This window comes from Phyllobates terribilis, unplaced genomic scaffold (assembly GCF_046119375.1).
Source record: "Phyllobates terribilis strain yellow unplaced genomic scaffold, ASM4611937v1 Scaffold_8__6_contigs__length_399053987, whole genome shotgun sequence".
NCBI lineage: Eukaryota > Metazoa > Chordata > Amphibia > Anura > Dendrobatidae > Phyllobates > Phyllobates terribilis.
In genome coordinates, this window is record NW_027362768.1 from 368,705,577 (window position 1) to 368,728,112 (window position 22,536).

General features: G+C 49.5%; 3 pseudogenes; all 3 read left to right on the top strand.

Moving 5' to 3' along the window:
* Positions 1 to 3,283: 3,283 nt before the first annotated feature.
* Positions 3,284 to 3,374, top strand: LOC141160466 (U2 spliceosomal RNA; annotated as a pseudogene).
* Positions 3,375 to 4,292: 918 nt separating this feature from the next.
* Positions 4,293 to 4,398, top strand: LOC141160302 (U2 spliceosomal RNA; annotated as a pseudogene).
* A 714-nt stretch (positions 4,399 to 5,112) lies between these two features.
* On the top strand, positions 5,113 to 5,226 carry LOC141160331 (U2 spliceosomal RNA; annotated as a pseudogene).
* Positions 5,227 to 22,536: the final 17,310 nt, after the last annotated feature.

The window sequence follows — 22,536 nt, forward strand, 5'->3', positions numbered from 1 at the left end:
ATTTCCTCATAATTTTTGGAAGCTTTTGCTTGGAAGGCATAAGCAAATACTATGGGAGACCCACTCCCCAATAATGGGACTAATGTTTGTAATATGCTGTACTGCATGGCTCTTGTAAGAGGCATTGCAGGTTGCTCCGTCCTAATTTTTGGAAGCTTTTGCTTGGAAGGCATAAGCAAATACTATGGGAGACCCACTCCCCAATAATGGGACTTATGTTTGTAATATGCTGTACTGCATGGCTCTTGTAAGAGGCATTGCAAGTTGCTCCGTCCTAATTTTTGGAAGCTTTTGCTTGGAAGGCATAAGCAAATACTATAGGAGACCCACTCCCCAATAATGGGACTTATGTTTGTAATATGCTGTACTGCATGGCTCTTGTAAGAGGCATTGCAAGTTGCTCCGTCCTAATTTTTGGAAGCTTTTGCTTGGAAGGCATAAGCAAATACTATAGGAGACCCACTCCCCAATAATGGGACTTATGTTTGTAATATGCTGTACTGCATGGCTCTTGTAAGGGGCATTGCAAGTTGCTCTGTCCTAATTTTTGGAAGCTTTTGCTTGGAAGGCATAAGCAAATACTATGGGAGACCCACTCCCCAATGATGGAACCTATGTTTGTAATATGTTGTACTGCATGGCTCTTGTAAGAGGCATTGCAAGTTGCTCCGTCCTAATTTTTGGAAGGTTTTGCTTGGAAGGCATAAGCAAATACTATGGGAGACCCACTCCCCAATAATGGGAATAATGTTTTTAAGATGCTGTACTGTATGGCTCTTGTAAGGGGCATTATAACCGTCTTGTTAAGCTACTGTGACCTCCACGTCTCTTCCAAGGGGCATTAAAACCATCTTGTTAAGCTACTGTGACCTCCATGTCTCTTCCACGGGGCATTGATATTGTCTTTTTATTCCACTGCGACCTCCACCACTCTTCCAAGGGGCATTAAAACCGTCTTGTTAAGCTACTGTGACCTCCACGTCTCTTCAAAGGGGCATTAAAAGCGTCTTCTTAAGCCACTCTGAACTCCACAGCTCTTCCAAGGGGCATTGAAATGTTGTTTTTAATTACCTTACCTCTAATTTCCATGACTCTTCCAATGGGCATTGCATTTCCTCCTAATTTTAGTCAGCTTTTGCTTTTCAATGCAAAGATGAAAACTAAGGGAGACACACTCCCCAATAATGGGTAGAAGGTTTTTAGTATGCTGTAATCCACGTCTGTTTCAAGGGGCATTGCAGTTCCTCATAATTTTTGGAAAGCCTTCCATTCACTGCTTAGGCCAACAGTGCACAGGAGACCCAGTTGCTATAAATGGAAAAAAAGATTTAGTTAAGGCCCTCTGACCTCCATGTCATTTCTAAGGGGCATTGGAGTGCCTCAAAATTTTTGGTAGGCATTGCACTCACTGTATGCCCTATAACTGTGTAGCCGAACCGCTCCTTTTGTTACAGAAACATATCCTACAAGACATATGTGGTTGACTGGCCTGATATTGATGTGAATGGTCCCTGTTCCTCCTTCTCTTTCTTCTTTGCCACCACCTCATCCATCATTTATCACCTGAAGCTTTGTTTTAACGGGAGTCATAGAACTTGGATAGTAGCAGGAAAACATCCAGCAATCCTCGGAGGAGGTAGGATATGCGCCAAAACGCTGACCACCTCAGGCCTAGCTGCTACTACATACATGCGCTTGCATTCCTTGAAAACAAAGCAGATGCTAACTTCTATCATCCTCATCATGCTCCTCACCTTGGCACTCTCAACTCCCCTGATGGAGAAGCCAGGGCCCACCGGAGGAGTCGGGTTCGCTGGTGGGCTCGTCCAATGCTGCCCTAAAGCAGGCCAGTCTAAGAAAAGTGTGTGGGGATGTTCCGCGGAGAAATCGGGGCGGCTGGGGACCGAGTGTGGACACCCGGCCTCCCCCTGGCGGCTGGGGACCGAGCGTGGACACCCGGCCGCCGGGCGGCTGGGGACTGAGTATGGATACCTCGCTGCCGAAGCAGCCATGAGGTAGTGGCCAGCTTCGGCCTCCTCAAAACTAAAAGGCCCCATTTCAAGTGCAAGCTAGCAGTATGGTATTGCAGCCTGGGGGTAGGTGGGTGGTTGGCTGCATATTTGCGCTTGCATTGCAAGGAATGGGGGAGGTACAATTGAACTCTGCCCTGGGACAAGGACTTGCACAGGGATAGTTGCAAGTCTGCATCTTCTTATGCGGCAAGGATCACTTCTGATGGGCACACTTTTAGGCAGTAACCTGGGAGTCAGAGATGCTTCCAGGGGTCTTCCCCATGCTGTCCCCATGTCTTTTCAGCACTGTATGCATGTGTCACACAGCACATGGCCAGATAAGGTTGTAAAATGTTAAAATGACATTTCCCGGTGAATGCATTTGTCACAGTTGAAAGCAATACAAAAGTGCAAAAACGCATAAAAAATGCTACTTGTGAACATAGCCCAAGGTGTGGAGGAGTATTTTTGTTTTTGGTCATTTGTTTTACCTTATACACAAGTCTTTGCCCTGGAAAAGAAATTCCATAACATATTTCACAGGAAAAAAGTTTCACTTTCGTTTTTGAACGTTTTATTATGAGCTTGTAAAAGTGGCTTAATACCTCTGACCACGTTGTTGACAACAGTGACCTGGGGGTCAGAAATGCTTCCTGGGGCGATCCCCATGCTGTCCCCATGTCAACTGAGCACTGTCACTATCGTTTTGGGCACTTTTTAGGTTTTCTACAGACTGCCGTGGGTGCCGCCGCAAAAATGCTCGGGTCTCCCATAGACTAACATTGAGCTCGGGCCGAGCTTCGAGCACCCGAGCATTTTAGTGCACGCTCAACACTAATTGTAATGTTATCTATCTATCTATCTATCTATCTATCTATCTATCTATCTATCTATCTATCTATCTATCTATCTATCTATCTATCTATCTATCTATCTATCCCTTCCTTCCTGAGATAAGCTGAAATAATGCATTTGTCCTTTGCTACACCTTTGCACATACACCATATATCTAGTCAGTGGCCTTGTAATCAGCTGCAGTCTGCAGGTGCATGGGACATTGGCGGGGAGGGGAGAATGTTTGAAAATAGGCAGACTCATGCAGATTAAAAATGCATGCGTGGGTTGCAGCTGCAACAAGCAGTAAAGTTGTGGGTTTTAAGGTGTCTATTGATGAACAACATGTCTTCCTAGGGGGAGTCTTTGTCCCTATCCCTACAATGGGTGCCTTCTTGAAGCCAGGGTGCAGTCATAGGCCAAAACCAATTCAGGTTATCTCTTCTCGGCCTTTTGTCTAACATCAAGTGTAGTATCTGTTCTCATTTAGTATATGTGCTTTGCTTTTACCAATATATTGTACTGTAATGTTATGTATCTATCTATCTATCTATCTATCTATCTATCTATCTATCTATCTATCTATCTATCTATCTATCTATCTATCTATCTATCTATCTATCCCGTCCTTCCTGAGATAAGCTGCAATAATGCATTTGTCCTTTGCTAAACCGTTGCACATACACCATATACCTAATCAGTGGCCTTGTTATCAGCTGCTACTCTTTTAATTAAACTGTCCCATCAGTAGGGTGTTGCTGAGTACCACGCACTTAAAAAAAATGTGGGGGCCGTTACGATTTCTTTAGTGAAATGCTGGCTCCCTCTGGTGGAGCACTGACTTCTTTAATTTTCTATCTGTGGATAAAAAACTGACAAAAAAAAGTTTGGTCTGAGATGTTGTTTTAAAGTGCTACCTATGTCTGTCAATCAGAGCATCCTATTGGTTTTCACCCAGGCACATAGATTGCTTGCAATAGATGTAATGAGTGAATGGAACAATCGATTAATGCAAGAGAATGGGACAATGGAACAATGGAATAATGCAAGAATGGAACAATGGAACACATTGCAAGTGTCATAATGGGCTCCTGGCCTTTATCTGGCTGTGCTGCTGCAGTCAGCTACAGTGTGCAGAGTGCCTGCAGACTAGGAAGAAGGTGGACCGCTGCTTGTTTGTTCACTAATTAGTTATCCTCTCCCCATCCCCTTGTCTGCAGGTGCATGGGACATTGGGGGGGAGGGGAAAATGTTTGAAAATAGGCAGACTCATGCAGATTAAAAATGCATGCGTGGGCTGCAGCTGCAACAAGCAGTAAAGTTGTGGGTTTTAAGTTGTCTATTGATGAACAACATGTCCTCCTAAGGGGAGTCTTTGTCCCTATCCCTACAATGGGTGCCTTCTTGAAGCCAGGGTGAAGTCATAGGCCAAAACCTATTCAGGTTATCGCTTCTCGGCCTTTTGGCTAACATCAAGTGTAGTATCTGTTCTCATTTAGTATATGTGCTTTGCTTTTACCAATATATTGTATTGCAATGTTATCTATCTATCTATCTATCTATCTATCTATCTATCTATCTATCTATCTATCTATCTATCTCTCTTTCTATCCCTTCCTTCCTGAGATAAGCTGCAATAATGCATTTGTCCTTTGCTACACCGTTGCACATACACCATATACCTAGTCAGTGGCCTTGTTATCAGCTGCTACTCTTTTAATTCAACTGTCCCATCAGTTGGGTGTTGCTGAGTACCACTCATTTAATAAAAATGTGGGGACCGTTACGATTTGTTTAGTGAAATGCTGGCTCCCTCTGGTGGAGCACTGACTTCTTTAATTTTCTATCTGTGGATGAAAAAGAGATAAAAAAAAGTTTGGTCTGAGATGTTGTTTTAAAGTGCTACCTATGTCTGTCAATCAGCGCATACTATTGGTTTTCATCCAGGCAGATAGATTGCTTGCAATAGATGTAATTAGTGAATGGAACAATGGAATAATGCAAGAGAATGGGACAATGGAACAATGGCATAATGCAAGAATGGAAGAATGGAACATTATTGCACGTGTCATAATGGGCTCCTGGCCTTTATCTGGCTGTGCTGCTGCAGTCAGCTACAGTCTGCAGGGAGCCTGCAGACTAGGAAGAAGGTGGACTGCTGCGTGTTTGTTCACTAATTAGTTATCCTCTCCCCATCCCCTTGTCTGCAGGTGCATGGGACATTGGGGGGAGGGGAGAATGTTTGAAAATGAAACCAATTCAGGTTATCGCTTCTTGGCCTTCTGGCTAACATCAAGTGTAGTATCTGTTCTCATTTAGTATATGTGCTTTGCTTTTACCAATATATTGCATTGCAATGTTATCTATCTATCTATCTATCTATCTATCTATCTCTCTTTCTATCCCTTCCTTCCTGAGATAAGCTGCAATAATGCATTTGTCCTTTGCTACACCGTTGCACATACACCATATACCTAGTCAGTGGCCTTGTTATCAGCTGCTACTCTTTTAATTTAACTGTCCCATCAGTTGGGTGTTGCTGAGTACCACGCATTTAAAAAAAATGTGGGGGCCATTACGATTTCTTTAGTGAAATGCTGGCTCCCTCTGGTGGAGCACTGACTTCTTTAATTTTCTGTAACGGGTCTGAGAGGTGGAACCTCTGAGCTACTATACAAAGGGGCAGTCCTTGTAAGGAAGCGGGTGGCTCCCAGTGAAAGCGGGCAGGCAGTCACGTCAAGTGACAGGGACAGTCTCTGGGTGGAAAGGCAGGAGGTCACGGCGAGTGACGGGGACAGTCTCTTGACAGGCGGGTGGTCACGGCAAGTGACAACAGGATAAGAGTCTCTAGACAGGCGGGTGGTCACGGCAAGTGACAGCAGGGTAAGAGTCTCTCGACAGGCAGGTGGTCACGGCAAGTGACAGCAGGATAAGAGTCTCTGAACAGGCAGGTGGTCACGGCAACTGACAGCAGGGTAAGAGTCTCTGGACAGGCAGGTGGTCACAGCAAGTGACGGCTAAGCCTCCAGGTAGGCTAGCAGGCGGGTAGCAGATGAGCGCTCCCAGGTGAGCAGGTAAGAGTCTCTGTATGCGGGGGCATTTATGCATACTTTATCGAAGTGCCATAATTTAGCAAAGTGCCCTGGCAGTTAGAAAATGGCATTGCTAATATTCATCTTTCTTCTCTTCTTACAGGTATATATTTTTCACTGCTTGTGTGATCTGTCCTGAAAACTGCATTATATCTCCATGCAATGCTCTGCAGCCTATCAATTTCTGGTATATATTTTTCACTGCTTGTGTGATCTGTCCTGAAAACTGCATTATATCTCCATGCAATGCTCTGCAGCCTATCAATTTCTGGTATATATTTTTCACTGCTTGTGTGATTTGTCCTGAAAACTGCATTATATCTCCATGCAATGCTCTGCAGCCTATCAATTTCTGGTATATATTTTTCACTGCTTGTGTGATCTGTCCTGAAAACTGCATTATATCTCCATGCAATGCTCTGCAGCCTATCAATTTCTGGTATATATTTTTCACTGCTTGTGTGATCTGTCCTGAAAACTGCATTATATCTCCATGCAATGCTCTGCAGCCTATCAATTTCTGGTATATATTTTTCACTGCTTGTGTGATCTGTCCTGAAAACTGCATTATATCTCCATGCAATGCTCTGCAGCCTATCAATTTCTGGTATATATTTTTCACTGCTTGTGTGATCTGTCCTGAAAACTGCATTATATCTCCATGCAATGCTCTGCAGCCTATCAATTTCTGGTATATATTTTTCACTGCTTGTGTGATCTGTCCTGAAAACTGCATTATATCTCCATGCAATGCTCTGCAGCCTATCAATTTCTGGTATATATTTTTCACTGCTTGTGTGATCTGTCCTGAAAACTGCATTATATCTCCATGCAATGCTCTGCAGCCTATCAATTTCTGGTATATATTTTTTCACTCCTCTAGCTTTTTAATTCCATGATACTTAAAGGTCATCACACTTACTTTAAGAGTTTATGATCCATGCCGAGTTTACTAGTCTGTTTTTTTTTTTTTTTCCCTGCACTTTATGGTCTCCTGTTGTCTTTTAAGCTAGTGATTGATTGTTAATGAGTTAAATCTGTGCAGATCTAAGCAGATACGTCCCTATATATTGAGACTTAGTTAAGGGGCAGCATTTATGCGGGGGCATTTATGCATATAGCATTTATGCATACTTTATCGAAGTGCCATAATTTAGCAAAGTGCCCTGGCAGTTAGAAAATGGCAGTTGGGCAGGAGACAGGTAAGACATGCAAGACAAACCAACAAACTTGCTTACAGGTCATCTTTTTGGCAAACAGTATTCACCATTTGTATCTGTGCCATTTATTTTCTGGTTGCTACAATCATCCACATTCACCGTTCTCCCACAAATGCGGCACACTTCATCCATATTAATCCCTCACTCCTCTCTTCTCCTATGTACAGTTGTCATGCTCTCTTCACAATGTTATACCACGCAGATCCATTCATTCCCACCATACAACGCAGGAAACGCTCTCACAAATCACTCAATCATCTGCTCACTCTCTGTATCTTCCTTCTATTAGTCGCAGGTGATATTTCTCCCAACCCAGGACCCTCCAGTAATAATAACACTAACTCTTTCCCTGTTGCATTCAGAAACCCTGCTAATCTCATTAATATTCCCTGCATATCTTCTGTCTCATTCAACTGTGCCCTTTGGAATGCACGCTCAGCTTGTAATAAACTCTCTTACATCCATGACTTTTTCCTCTCTAATTCCCTCAACCTTCTGGCTCTCACTGAAACCTGGATCCAGCAGTCGGACACCACCGCCGCTGCAGCTCTCTCCTATGGTGGCCTACATTTCTCTCATACCCCGCGACCTGACAACAGATCAGGTGGAGGTGTTGGTCTGCTTCTTTCAACAAAATGTACTTTTCAGGTTATCCCCCCTGTACCCTCCCTTATCTTCCCGTCCTTTGAGGCCCACACAGTCAGACTCTACCGGCCCTTCTCCCTGCGAGTGGCGGTTGTCTATCGCCCCCCAGGTCCCCCCCGTCAATTCCTGGATCACTTTGCTGCCTGGCTTACAAATTTTCTATCCTGCGACATCCCCACGATAATCATGGGAGACTTTAACATCCCAATTGGCGATCCTCTTTCCCCATCTGCCACGCATCTTTTATCATTAACCTCCTCCTTCGGCCTTTCACAGCTTGCTAATTCTCCTACACATGAGGACGGGAACACATTGGACCTGATCTTCTCCCGGCTTTGCTCAGTACATGACTTTACTAACTCTCCCCTTCCACTCTCTGACCATAATCTTCTTTCATTCTCTGTCAAGAACTGTGACTCTACTCAAGACCCCCCCACTTTCCACACTTATAGAAATTTACGCGCCATTAACACCCAGAAATTTATAAAAAGGTTGCAATCATCATTGGCCCCAATCTCCTCCCTCTCATGTCCCGACTCTGCATTGAAGCATTATAACAAAATAATGCTATGCGCCCTGGATGAAGCCGCACCTCCTACACAAAGAACAATTCGGCATAGACGGCGACAACCCTGGCACACGCCTCAAACACGTCTTCTCCAGAGGTACTCCAGGTGCGCTGAACGGCTGTGGAGAAAATCAAATCTGCCCGAAGATTTCCTCCACTATAAATTTATGCTGAAAACATATAACTCTGCCCTTCACCTCTCCAAACAAACCTACTTTAACAACCTCATCATCTCACTTTCCAATAATCCTAAACGACTCTTTGACACGTTTCATTCTCTCCTCAATCAAACAGCACAGGCCCCGACCACCGACCTCAGCGCTGACGATCTGGCTAACTATTTCAAAGAAAAAATTGACCATATCCGACAGGAAATTTTCTCCCAATCCCCAAATGTTATGCATGCTCCCCCCCGCCACATTGTATCTTGCTCATTTTCTGACTTCGAACCAGTCACGGAAGATGAAGTGATCAGGCTCCTTGCATCTTCTCGCCCTACCACCTGCACCAGCGACCCTATTCCCTCACATCTCCTTCAGTCCCTTGCTCCAGCTGTCACCTCTCACCTAACTAAAATTTTCAACCTTTCCCTCTCATCTGGTATCTTTCCCTCTTCTTTTAAACACGCCAGCATACAACCATTACTTAAAAAACCATCCCTCGACCAGAACTGCACGGCCAACTACAAACCTGTTTCCAATCTTCCCTTCATCTCTAAACTCCTGGAACGCCTGGTCCACTCCCGTCTAATCCGCTATCTCTCAGACAACTCTCTTCTTGACCCTTTACAATCTGGTTTCCGCTCTTTACATTCTACTGAAACTGCCCTCACTAAAGTCTCTAATGATCTACTAACAGCTAAATCTAATGGTCACTACTCCCTGCTGATTCTCCTGGATCTCTCTGCAGCATTCGACACTGTGGATCATCAGCTCCTCCTCACTATGCTCCGCACTATTGGCCTCAAGGACACGGTTCTCTCCTGGTTCTCCTCTTATCTCTCTGACCGCTCCTTCTCTGTGTCTTTTGCCGGCTCCTCCTCCTCCCTACTTCCTCTTACTGTCGGGGTTCCTCAAGGATCAGTCCTAGGCCCCCTTCTTTTCTCCTTATACACCGCTCCTATTGGACAAACAATCAGTAGATTTGGTTTTCAGTACCATCTCTATGCTGATGACACCCAATTATACACCTCTGCTCCGGACATCACCCCTGCATTACTACAAAAGACCAGTGATTGTCTTTCTGCTGTGTCTAACATTATGTCCTCCTTCTACCTAAAACTGAATCTGTCAAAAACTGAACTACTCGTCTTTCCTCCCTCCATTAATCTACCTGTGCCCGATATTGCCATCTCCGTTTGTGGCTCAACCATTACTCCCCAGCTACAAGCCCGCTGTCTTGGGGTCATTTTTGATTCAGATCTTTCTTTCACTCCTCACATCAAATCACTCGCTCGTTCATGTCATCTACACCTCAAAAACATCTCAAGAATCAGGACTTTTCTCACCTTTGACTCGGCAAAAACTCTTACTGTCGCTCTTATTCATTCTCGTCTTGACTATTGCAACGCTCTACTAATCGGTCTCCCTCTTACTAAACTCTCCCCTCTCCAATCCGTCCTGAACGCAGCAGCCAGGATCATATTCCTCGCCAACCGCTACTCAGATGCCTCTTCCCTGTGCCAGTCATTGCATTGGTTGCCCATCCAATATAGAGTTCGTTTTAAACTTATCACGCTTACCCACAAAGCGCTCCATGCTTCAGTACCCCCCTACATCTCCTCCCTTGTCTCAGTCTACCACCCTACACGTGCCCTCCGTTCTGCAAATGACTTGAAACTAAAATCCTCCATAATCCGAACTTCCCACTCCCGTCTCCAAGATTTCTCGCGTGCTGCGCCAATTCTCTGGAATGCACTACCCAGGACAGTTCGATTAATTCCCAATACCCACAGTTTCAAGCGAACCCTAAAAACACATTTCTTTAGACTGGCGTATCACCTAAACACACTCTGTCCATCCCAGCTTTCCCCCATATTAAAATCTTCTTCAACTTCGGGTTCAAACCAACCATGCACATAAAAGCCTCTGTCAGGACTGCACACATACTGGCTGGCGACCAGTCCATGTATTATTATTTATCCTATTCAGTATATCAAGGCTGCATTATACAATATATGTACTTTTTACCTTTTGTGTCTCCCCCACTTCCTCATAGACTGTAAGCTCGCGAGCAGGGCCCTCACTCCATTCGATATGAGATATGCTTATTCTGTATTGTCTGTATAAGTCCCCCCTAAAATTTGTAAAGTGCTGCGGAATATGTTGGCGCTATAAAAATAAACTATTATTATTATTATTATTATTGGACAGGCTGGCAGGCAGGTATCAGGCAGGTATCTGGCAGGTGCTTCCTGGTCCGTGGGTGGACTGATCCATAGACAGACTGGCAGGAGGGAAGGCGGACTGTCGGACCGCAAGATTGCAAGTGACGCGCCCCCTGGGCCTGTGCTGTGCAAGGGGATACCCGGAGCCGGATCGCTGGGGGTTGTAGTCCTCCGTGGCGGTGACCCGGTCCGTGCCCAGGGCGGTCAAACCGGTGGCAGTCTAAGGTAATAACAATGTCCGACTACGCCACCCGTGGATTGCGGTCAGTGGGGACCGCCGCTGCGCTGCAGACCGCTGAGGCTGATGTAATTTGCGCAGCCGAGTATGGAATAACTCCCCACGGGAGAAGTATTGCCTCAGGGCAGCTAGTGTGGATGATGGGAGTGATGGTGTGAGCGTTCCAGGACTGATGGTGCTGGTGCGGCGATGAAACACAGAGACGTGTGGTGCAGTTCAGGGTCTTTACTGATGGTATAACGCAGACCCTCCCGGGAGTACTGGTTAGCAGTAGGGGCCTGGTCAGTCTGTAAGCAAGTAGGATCTCCCCTGGCCAGGTGGAGTTGTAGGCCTCCCCGACTATCTGCGCTCTTTCCTGGCTACCTTGCTCTATGCGGGTAGAAGTAGCCCACGTCCCTGAGTATACCGTGTGGTGCTCACCCGTATGGCCGGTGACTTGGGGCCTTCCGTTAGTCTCCGCTTCACAATGGCGTTGCTGGTCTCTTGCTTGTGACCGTGCCTCCGGGCTTGTATGGCCAGAGGACATGGAATCCCCTGCCGGTTGGATTCTCCTGCTGGACCTGGATGTCCCCACAGCCTCGGACTCCGTGTCCGGTATTAGTGTTTTCAACCAAGGTGAACTCTGCTCAGCTCCAGTCCCTGGTATTCAGCTACTGTTCCTACAGAACTCCTGGTTCTTACTTTCCCTCTCCAGGCTCTGACTGCTCTGCTTGTTCTGCAGGCTCTGTCTCTGTCTTCACTCACTAATCCCGCCCCAGACCCAGTTTATAAGGGCAGATTCCTCCCCTCCCAGGTCTGGGTGGGCCGTGTTGCATGCTTAGGGCTCCTGACCAGAGAAACCTCCCACTTGCTCTCAGACATAATATTTCTATTACTGTGGTAACCAGACCCCTGGGGTGCCACATTCCCCCCTAGTAAATTTTAGTACTCCGGGACTAAACACATTTTTAAAGAAACATAAATGCAGGGTATAACAATAACACAATAACATATTTAGAAGAAGCTTTAGTTCTTTAAAGGTCACGGCGTGTCCGCAACCGGGTGTCCATATCACCCAAGGTGAAGTTTTAAGCGAAGTAGGGGACCTGTCCAAAGCAAACCCCTTGCGTTGGCCTTGGGCGTGGCTGCAAGGCTGGAGCTAGCTACTTTGGGCCGCAAGTAGGCCACGCCTGACAGGTTTTCTCTTCCGCGGCCGTCTTCGCAAGAGGCACCAAGGTGCAACTATCTACAAGAATTGTTCCGGTTATCCAGTGTCCATAACCTGTTAGTCCAAAGAAATCTGCAGGGTAACTGAGAAACATAATTAATAACAGGCAACAAACAAAAACCATAAACAGTTAAACAGATAAATTCACAGTGCATTAGTTTAGAATTTCCAGCGAGCGGGCATCTGACCTCTAGTGACTCTAGTGGACCTACGGAGCTCACTAACTGGTCCTGCACTACAGGGTGTAGGAGGTGTTATGGGTAAACTGGGCAGCTGTCTGCGTACTCTTTGGCTCACTAGGGGCACGGCAGGCTCACTACTAGCACAGGGTTGATTCTCTTGGGCTGCTGGTGTGGACTCTTCTGCCTCCTGGGCCGGCTGCTCTTCCAGCTCTACCTGGTCTTCTGTAGGCACTTGAGGGGCTGGCTGGAGAAAGGTGAGGACGGGCACCACGATAGCATTGTTTACTTCTGTCCAGGACCGGGGAAAGTCTCCGAGTACGGTGGTGATCATTTCCTCCTTTTCCTCTACGGGTTGAGGGTCTTCCTGATCTTCATCCGTGCTTTGCAACTTCTCGGGGCACTTTTTCAGGTGGTCTCTGGAGACAGTGGCTGTGGTCTCTCCTCCATCCTTGCTGATGACGTACACCTTTGGATTATTGTGGCTTGAGGGCAGTACGGTGTACGGGTCCTTTTCCCACTGGTCGTCCAACTTATGGAGCCGCCTTTTTCTTTTCAAGACCTGCTCTCCAGGTACCAGGGGAACAGCGGGAGCATGTTGGTTATAAGTCCTCTCCTGCCTTTCTCTTGATTGACAGAGACTTCGCTCGACGCTCTCCTGTACTTTCCGGTACTGCTGCTGCCGTTCTGTATCCCAGTCTGCCTCTGGCGAGGTGTCCTCAGGTATCAGGACTCCCATATCCAGGTCAACAGGCAGCTTACCAGGTCTTGCTCGCATTAGGTAAGCCGGGGTACAGTTGGTGGAACCTACCGGGATGTGGTTATACAGGTCCACCGGATCGGGCAGTTTCTCAGGCCACAGACTGCGTTCTTCCAGGGGCAATGTTTTTAGCAGATCTATCACCACCTGGTTCATCTTCTCGCAGAGTCCATTGGTTTGGGGGTGATAGGGCGTTGTTCTTATCTTCTTGCAGCCATACAGGTTGCAGAACTCCTGGAAGACCTCCGCTTCGAAGGCTGGTCCTTGGTCCATCAGCACTTGGTCCGGGTACCCGTGTGGGTGGCAGAAGTGCAGCTGGAAGGCTCTAGCTGCTGTTTGTGCTGTTAAGTCTTTGACGGGGACCACCACTAAGAATCGGGAGTAGTGATCCACGATGGTTAGGGCGTAGACATACCCGTTTCTGCTTGGAGCCAGTTTAACATGGTCCAGAGCAACCAGTTCCAGCGGCTGCCTGGTGATGATGGGCTGCAGGGGAGCCCTCTGGTTGGCACGGTCCCTTCTTCTTAGATTGCACGGGCCACAGTCTCTACACCACCTCTCAATGGCTCCTCTCATGCCTATCCAGTAGAACCGTTCACGCAGCAGGAACTCCAGCTTCTTCCATCCGAAGTGCCCTGCCCCATTGTGGTAGGCCTCCAGCACCATAGCTGCGTCCCGTCTCGGTACCACCACCTGCCAGATCAGCTCATGTGTCCGGGAATTGACCATTCTGCGGCACAACTTCTCCTTGTAGAGGAACAGTCTGCTCTTCTCCGTCCACAGTAGCTTGGTCTCTTCCGGAGCGTCTGGGTCTAGGCGGGCGTCAGCCTGGGTCAGCATTTCCTTCACCAGACGGACTGCGGTCACTGTCTTGCGTCTCCGCCCAGTTGTAGTGGGGTAAGGGGTTGAACGTAGCGGATCGCTGGCCCCTCACACGGTGGGAATACTGGGTAATCCCATGAGGGTGAAATGCAGGGAGTTCGATCTCTTCCAATTCTTCTGGATCCTCACCTTCGTCCGGTAGGTTTGGCATCCTGGACAGGGCGTCCGCGTTGGTATTGGAGCGTCCTGCCCGGTATTTGATCGTGAACTCAAAATTGGACTGGCGGGCCATCCATCTCTACTCCAGGGCACCCAGTCTTGCAGTGTCCAGGTGTGTCAACGGGTTGTTGTCCGTGTACACGGTGAACCTGGAAGAGGCAAGGTAATGCTTAAAACGTTCGGTTACTGCCCACACCACTGCCAGGAACTCGAGCTTGAACGAGCTGTAATTCTCAGGGTTTCTTTCCGTGGGTCGCAGTTTTCGGCTGGCGTAAGCAATTACCCGTTCTCTCCCCTGCTGGATCTGGGACAGTACGGCTCCTAGCCCGATGTTGCTTGCGTCCGTGTGGAGGATAAAGGGCTGGCTGTAATCAGGGTACGCCAGGATTTCATCCCCCATGAGGGCCATCTTCAGCTGGCGGAACGACTCCTCTTCCAGCTTTTCCCATTTGAAGGGTAGCTTCTGGTTTTTGGCCTTCCTGGACTGGCCTATCAGGAGGTCCTGCATAGGAGCTGCCTTCTTGGTAAAACCGGGAATGAATCTTCGGTAGTAGCCTACCAATCCGAGGAACTGCCGCACTTCCTTTATACTGGATGGTGTTGGCCAGTCCTTAATTACGGTGATCTTGTCAGGGTCGGGGGCTACTCCGTCAGCACTCACCACGTGTCCCAGGTACTGTACCTTTGGCTTCAGTAGATGACACTTTGAGGGTTTTACCTTTAGGCCATAGTTTGCCAGGGCTTCAAACACTTCTGCCAGGTGTTCCAGATGGTCCTCATAGGTCTTGGAATAAACGATGACGTCGTCCAGGTATAATAGGACCGTCTCGAAGTTCCGGTGTCCCACACAGCATTCCATCAACCGTTGGAAGGTTCCTGGTGCGTTGCAGAGCCCGAACGGCATACAGTTAAATTTGCTGAGTCCCATCGGGGTGGTGAATGCGGTTTTCTCCCGGTCCGCCTCTGCTACAGGAACCTGCCAGTACCCGCTAGTGAGGTCCAAAGTAGAGAAGAAGTTAGCAGATTTTAATGCAGCTAAGGACTCTTCTATCCTTGGTAACGGGTACGCATCCTTGTGTGTGATACGGTTGACCTTCCTGTAGTCTACACACATTCTCATGGTGTTGTCTTTCTTTTTCACTAAGACTAGTGGAGCTGCCCAGGGGCTACAGCTGTCCCTAATTACACCAGCCTCCTTCATGTCTTTTAGCATCCCCTTGGCGTGTTGATAGTGTGCAGGGGGTACGGGTCGGTATCTCTCCTTTATGGGAGGATGGTCTCCCGTGGGGATGTGATGTTCTACCCCCTTTACTCACCCGAAGTCTAGCGGGTGTTTACTAAACACTCTCTCGTACTCTTGAACCACCCGGTAGACTCCCTGTTTTTGGTGTGAGGGAGTGGAGTCAGTACCCAAATGCAGTTGCTGACACCAGTCCTTCATTGGTTTCTTAGAGCCGTTACCTTCCTCTGGTTGAGATGGAGGCAAGGGTTCCACGGCCTGTACAGAGTTCTGGTTGATGGTGAACAATTTGGCTAGCGTGGCATACCGGGGCAGGTATACTTCTCTCTCCTCGATATTTATGATGCGAACGGGCACCCTCCCATGGCGTACATCGACCACCCCCCGTGCTGTTAAAATGGTGGGCCTACTGTCTGAGTAGACGGGTTCTACCATTGCTTGGTAGTCTCTACCTCTTAGACCAATAGCTGCCCGGCACCAAATCATCATCTCACTTTTTGGGGGCATGGCAATAGGAAACGGGTCACACATTCTCACGCTACCTATCTCACCACCAGATAGTTCCACCTGTTGCCGTTTCATCAGTGCCTGGATCTCTTTTTGGAGCACACGCTGCTGGCTGGAACTGGCATTCTTGGCAACTTGCTGCAAAATAAGAATCACCTCTGCAAGACAGTTTTCAATTACGTTAGTACCTAGGGTTATTTTTGGGTGACTCTCGCGACGGTCAATGTCCACAATGATAAGTCCTTGTGCCGGCAGTTCAACTTTACCGACCTTGATGGTCACTTCCTTAAATCCTATCTGTGGCACGGGCTGACCATTGCTGGCGATAATGCTCAGGTCGTCATCTGGGAAGCGGGTTAAGTCCGAGTCATTCCAGTACCGCTTGAAGAGCACGTATGGGATGGTAGTCACCTGTGACCCGGTGTCCAGTAGGGCACTCATAGGAATGCTATCCAGTACCACAGGCAAGACCGGACGTCCCCCTACGTATTTGTCATGCCAGCTCAATGGGCCTGATGATCTTATGCCTGGGGGTTGGCCATCTACCCCAGGTTGTGCCCGTTTAAATGACAGTACCTTGCCATATGTCCGGGTTGATTGCAGCGGCGGCAGATGGGTCGTCCGTCCTCGTATCTGTCGCTGGGTCTTCCTCTGGCTGGTGGCGTCCTCCTCAGTCGGCGCCACGGGACGTCCTCCGGTCCGGATGCCAGCTGGATCTTTCCTGGAGAAGAGATCTGGAAAGACTGCACAGTTCTGGTTAGCGCGGCAACGCTCTTAGTCAGCTCTTGGACCTGATGGTGCAGGTCTGTAGCCGGGTCATTGTTCAAAGCCTGCGCATCAGCTCCCACAGGCCCTGCAGACAAGGGCGCCGCGTCCTGGTGATAAGTGATAGCAGGGCGCCTGTGGGTCACAGCGCCACCTGGTGCCGGTTCTCGGAGCACCCGGATGGCTCTGTCCTTGAACTGTGCAAAGTCCTGGTCAGGGTCCTGTAAGGCCATGGCCCGCAACTGGGTTCGGTGGGCATTGCACAGTAGACCCTCAATAAATTGTTCGGTCAGCAGCTTGTCTTCATTTCCCACGCTGTCAGGGTCTGCCTGCTTAATGGCTCTCAGGGCCTCTTGTAGGTTTAGGGCATAGTCTCTTATACTTTCATGTGCCCGTTGTTTGCACCCGTAAAATCTTAGTTTTATCTCGGCTGAGGTGCGGGTGTCAAACGTGTCTTTCAGCCGGGCTAGTATCTCTCTGACAGTCCTCTTCTTCCCAGGTGACCAGGACTTTACCTCCCTTTGGGCTGCCCCGATTAACTGGGCCACCAGGATGCTCACTTTTTGCTCTTCTGTGAGGGGGTATACCTGGAAGAGGCTATCAAATCTTTCCCTAAAGTCGCTCAGGGTATGTGACTCCCCTGAGTACTGGGGTAGCCAGGTTGCCCCCGGGATATAGGGCATGGTGAATGGCATGACTGCTGCAGCAGTTGCGCTGGCGGTGGCTGTGGCAGTGGAGCTCCCCTCGGTGTCCGACATCCTTCTTCCCCCCTAGTGGACCGTGGCCTACCTTGCGATGCTCTTCTTCCGTAGGCCGTGGCTCCGCAGTCAATCGTCGGGTCGAGGACCTGGCGTCGCGCTCCAATGACGTCAGCGTCGCTCTTCCTCCCTTCCAGGACCTTGCGCAGCGTCAGTGCGTGGGGCGGAGCTTCGGATCTCGCACTCTTTCGGCGTCCACGCCCCTCTTCTTCCCGTGCGGCATCCCGAAGATGGCGTCCGAAGGCGGGATCAGCTGCGGATGGCGGGAAGACCGCAGAAGACGGCGGGAAACGGTCCAAGATGGCGTCCGATGGCGGGAAACGACTCCGGACGGCGGGAAACTTCACCACAGGTAAGTATAAAAGTCTTTTTCAGGCACGCAGTACCCGGTGGTTGCGGGCACGAAATCCTGCCGACTACGCCAAAGTTGACGCGCCCCCTGGGCCTGTGCTGTGCAAGGGGATACCCGGAGCCGGATCGCTGGGGGTTGTAGTCCTCCGTGGCGGTGACCCGGTCCGTGCCCAGGGCGGTCAAACCGGTGGCAGTCTTAGGTAATAACAATGTCCGACTACACCACCCGTGGATTGCGGTCAGTGGGGACCGCCGCTGCGCTGCAGACCGCTGAGGCTGATGTAATTTGCGCAGCCGAGTATGGAATAACTCCCCACGGGAGAAGTATTGCCTCAGGGCAGCTAGTGTGGATGATGGGAGTGATGGTGTGAGCGTTCCAGGACTGATGGTGCTGGTGCGGCGATGAAACACAGAGACGTGTGGTGCAGTTCAGGGTCTTTACTGATGGTATAACGCAGACCCTCCCGGGAGTACTGGTTAGCAGTAGGGGCCTGGTCAGTCTGTAAGCAAGTAGGATCTCCCCTGGCCAGGTGGAGTTGTAGGCCTCCCCGACTATCTGCGCTCTTTCCTGGCTACCTTGCTCTATGCGGGTAGAAGTAGCCCATGTCCCTGAGTATACCGTGTGGTGCTCACCCGTATGGCCGGTGACTTGGGGCCTTCCGTTAGTCTCCGCTTCACAATGGCGTTGCTGGTCTCTTGCTTGTGACCGTGCCTCCGGGCTTGTATGGCCAGAGGACATGGAATCCCCTGCCGGTTGGATTCTGCTGCTGGACCTGGATGTCCCCACAGCCTTGGACTCCGTGTCCGGTATTAGTGTCTTCAACCAAGGCGAACTCTGCTCAGCTCCAGCCCCTGGTATTCAGCTACTGTTCCTACAGAGCTCCTGGTTCTTACTTTCCCTCTCCAGGCTCTGATTGCTCTGCTTGTTCTGCAGGCTCTGTCTCTGTCTTCACTCACTAATCCCGCCCCAGACCCAGTTTATAAGGGCAGATTCCTCCCCTCCCAGGTCTGGGTGGGCCGTGTTGCATGCTTAGGGCTCCTGACCAGAGAAACCACTTGCTGTCAGACATAATATTTCTATTACTGTGGTAACCAGACCCCTGGGGTGCCACACAAGCAGGTAGACAGGTATCAGGCAGGTATCAGGCAGGTATCTGGCAGGTGCTTCCTGGTCCGCAGGCAGACTGATCCATAGACAGACTGGCAGATGCTGGTAGGCAGACTGTCGGACCGCAGGATTGCAAGCAGGTAGACAGCACTGGAAAACAAGCTGGCAACGGGACCTGAAGGCTGAAGCAGAGTTGAAAGGCTTTGCAACAACATTGCTCGGGCACCTCCATTTTGGAGGAGGTGCCTTATATATGGTGAGATCCTCCGGCCATTGGCCGGGGACTCCTTAGGACGGCGCGCGCGGCCCCTTTAAGAGAGAGGGAGCGCGCGCGCGCCCTAGGCACAGTGACCGGGAAGCAGCACGCGCTGCCAGCAGAGCGGGAGGAGGACACCGGGCACGGAGCGGAGAGGTGAGGGGAACGGCGTCCCTGCCTAGCAGGAGGCAGGGACGCCGACGCTACAGTACCCCCCGCTTTAGCCCCCCCTTTTTTTTAGGCCAGAGAGAAATTTATCAAGGATGAGAGGGGCATGGATGTTCTCCCGGGGCTCCCACGTTCTCTCCTCAGGACCAAACCCCTTCCAATCCACTAGAAAAAAGGTCTTTCCTCTTACCCTTTTGGTGGCCAGAATGTTCTCTACCTCAAACTCGTTTTCAGCGGAAACCAGAGCAGGAGGCGTACCTGTAGACTTGGAAAAAGAGTTAAGCACAACGGGTTTGAGTAGAGATACATGGAAGGAGTTAGGGATCCGCAAGTTGGCCGGGAGTTTCAATTTATAGGCCACCGGGTTGATTTGTTTGATAACTTCCAGTGGGCCGATGAACCGAGGCCCTAACTTGTAGGAAGGAATCTTGAGCCGGACATATTTGGACGAGAGCCAGACTTTATCTCCAGGACGGAATTGTGGCGGATCCAGACGTCTTTTGTCAGCCTGTTTTCTCATCCTCTCGGATGACTGAAGAAGTGCGGATCTGGTACTTTCCCAAATGGAGGAAAATTTGCTAACAAGAGATTCCGCAGCCGCATTGTCCACCGAGGTGGAGACGGGAAACGGGATCCGAGGATGCTGACCGTAGATTATAAAAAACGGGGATTTGGAGGAAGATTCGCTCTCGTGATTATTGTAGGAAAATTCGGCCCACGGTAAAAGATCCACCCAGTCGGAATGGTGAGCATTAACAAAGTGCCGGAGGTAACTGGTTAAAATTTGGTTGATCCGCTCTACTTGACCATTGGACTGTGGGTGATAAGCAGAAGAGAAGTCCAAGGTGACCCCCAGCAATTTACACATGGCTCGCCAGAAGCGAGAGGTGAACTGAACTCCTCGATCGGATACGATGTGGAGAGGAAGACCATGAAGACGGAAAATATGATGGATAAAGTCTTTAGCCAACTCAGATGCAGACGGGAGACCCGGCAGGGGAATGAAGTGAGCCATCTTAGAAAAGCGGTCAGCGACCACCCAAATGACCGTACAACCGGCAGAGACAGGGAGGTCCATTATAAAGTCCATGGCTATATGCTGCCATGGGGCAGCAGGTACAGGAAGAGGCAGGATGCGGCCGGCTTGAAGGTGTCAAGGAACCTTGTTGCTGGCGCAGGACGCACAGGCTGAAACAAAGTCTATTACGTCCTTGTGCAGGGTAGGCCACCAGTAATGCCGGGTAATAAGCTGGAGGGTCTTTTTCTGACCAGCATGGCCAGCTAGCTTAGACGAATGTCCCCAGTGTAGGACCTTCTCACGATCAGGTACTGTTACGAACGTCTTACCGGGTGGAAGACGATTTAGATTCACGGGGGCCACCTGCATTACTTTGGCGGGGTCGATGATGTGCTTAGGCTCCTCCTCTAGATCAGAGACCAAAAAGGATCGGGACAAGGCATCAGCTTTGATGTTTTTGTCTGCTGGGTGAAAATGAAGAATTAAATCAAAGCGGGCGAAGAACAAGGACCACCGGGCTTGGCGCGGGTTAAGTCTCTGGGCACTCTGGAGGTAAGCCAAGTTCTTGTGGTCCGTGTAAATTATTACCGGGTGAAGAGCCCCCTCGAGCAGGTAATGCCACTCCTCCAGTCCAAGCTTAATGGCTAATAATTCTCGGTCTCCTATAGAATAGTTGCACTCAGAAGAGGAGAAGAGTTTGGAGAAGAAGCCGCAGGTTACCATTCTTCCGGAAGACGACTTTTGGGTGAGTACAGCTCCGGCTCCGGAGGAGGAAGAGTCTACTTCTAGGAAGAATTGTTTGTTGCCGTCCGGACGATGCAGCACAGGGGCGGAGGAGAAAGCTTGTTTCAAGGAAAGGAAGGCCTCCTCTGCTTCGGGCGGCCATTCTTTGGGATTAGCGCCCTTACGGGTGAGCGCCGAGATAGGGGCAGACCGGGAAGAGAAGTGCGGAATGAAGAGGCGGTAGTAGTTGGTGAAGCCCAGGAACCGCTGAATAGCCTTCAACCCCTCCGGTCGGGGCCACTTCTGGATGGCAGACAGTTTCTCAGGATCCATTCGTAGGCCGGTCTGAGAGATTATGTAGCCCAGAAACGGAAGCAAGGTCTGCTCAAAGAGGCACTTCTCATATTTTGCGTAGAGGTGGTTCTGCCTGAGCCTGAGCAGGACCTGACGAACGTCCCTCCGGTGTGTGGGAAGATCCGGAGAGAAGACCAAGATGTCGTCCAGGTACACCACCACGCAGGAATAGAGAAGGTCACGGAAGATGTCATTGACCAACTCTTGAAAGACGACGGGAACATTACAGAGACCGAAGGGCATTACGAGGTATTCATAGTGGCCGTTCCGTGTGTTGAATGCCGTCTTCCATTCATCCCCCTGATGGATACGGACCAGATTATACGCCCCACGGAGATCCAGCTTGGTGAAGATTCTAGCACCCCTCAGACGGTCAAATAATTCAGGAATGAGCGGAAGGGGGTATTTATTTTTCACCGTGATCTGGTTAAGGCCTCTATAGTCTACACAGGGACGGAGTGAGCCGTCTTTCTTTTTGACGAAGAAGAAGCCTGCTCCCGCCGGGGAGGTAGATTTCCGGATAAATCCCCGGGCCAGATTCTCCTCGATATATTCAGACATGGACCGGGTTTAGGCAGCGGACAAAGGGTAAATACGCCCACGGGGAGGAGTAGCGCCAGGTATCAGGTCGATTGGGCAATCGTATGGTCTATGAGGGGGTAATGTCTCTGCTTCTCTTTTGTTAAAGACGTCTGCATAAGACCAATAGGGAACCGGTAGGCCGGGTAGATTGGCTGGGGTAGGAGAAGGACGGGCAGGATGAACGGGAACTAAACAAGTCTTATGGCAGTCCTGCCCCCAGCGAAGGACTTCTCCGGTCTGCCAATCAAGCACGGGTGCATGTCTCTGGAGCCAAGGTAGGCCTAGCAAGAGGGCGTGAGAGAGTCCAGGCAGAACATGGAAGAAGATGCTCTCAGAGTGCAGCATTCCCACCTGCAGAGTTATGGATTCGGTGATGAGTTGGATGGGATGCGGTAAGAGACCCCCATCCACGGCGGCGACAGATAAGGGTACAGCCAGAGGTTTGGTGGGAATGCGGTATTTCTCTACCAGGGACTGAGAAATGAGATTTCCGGCAGCTCCAGAATCAAGTTGAGCAAGTTCAA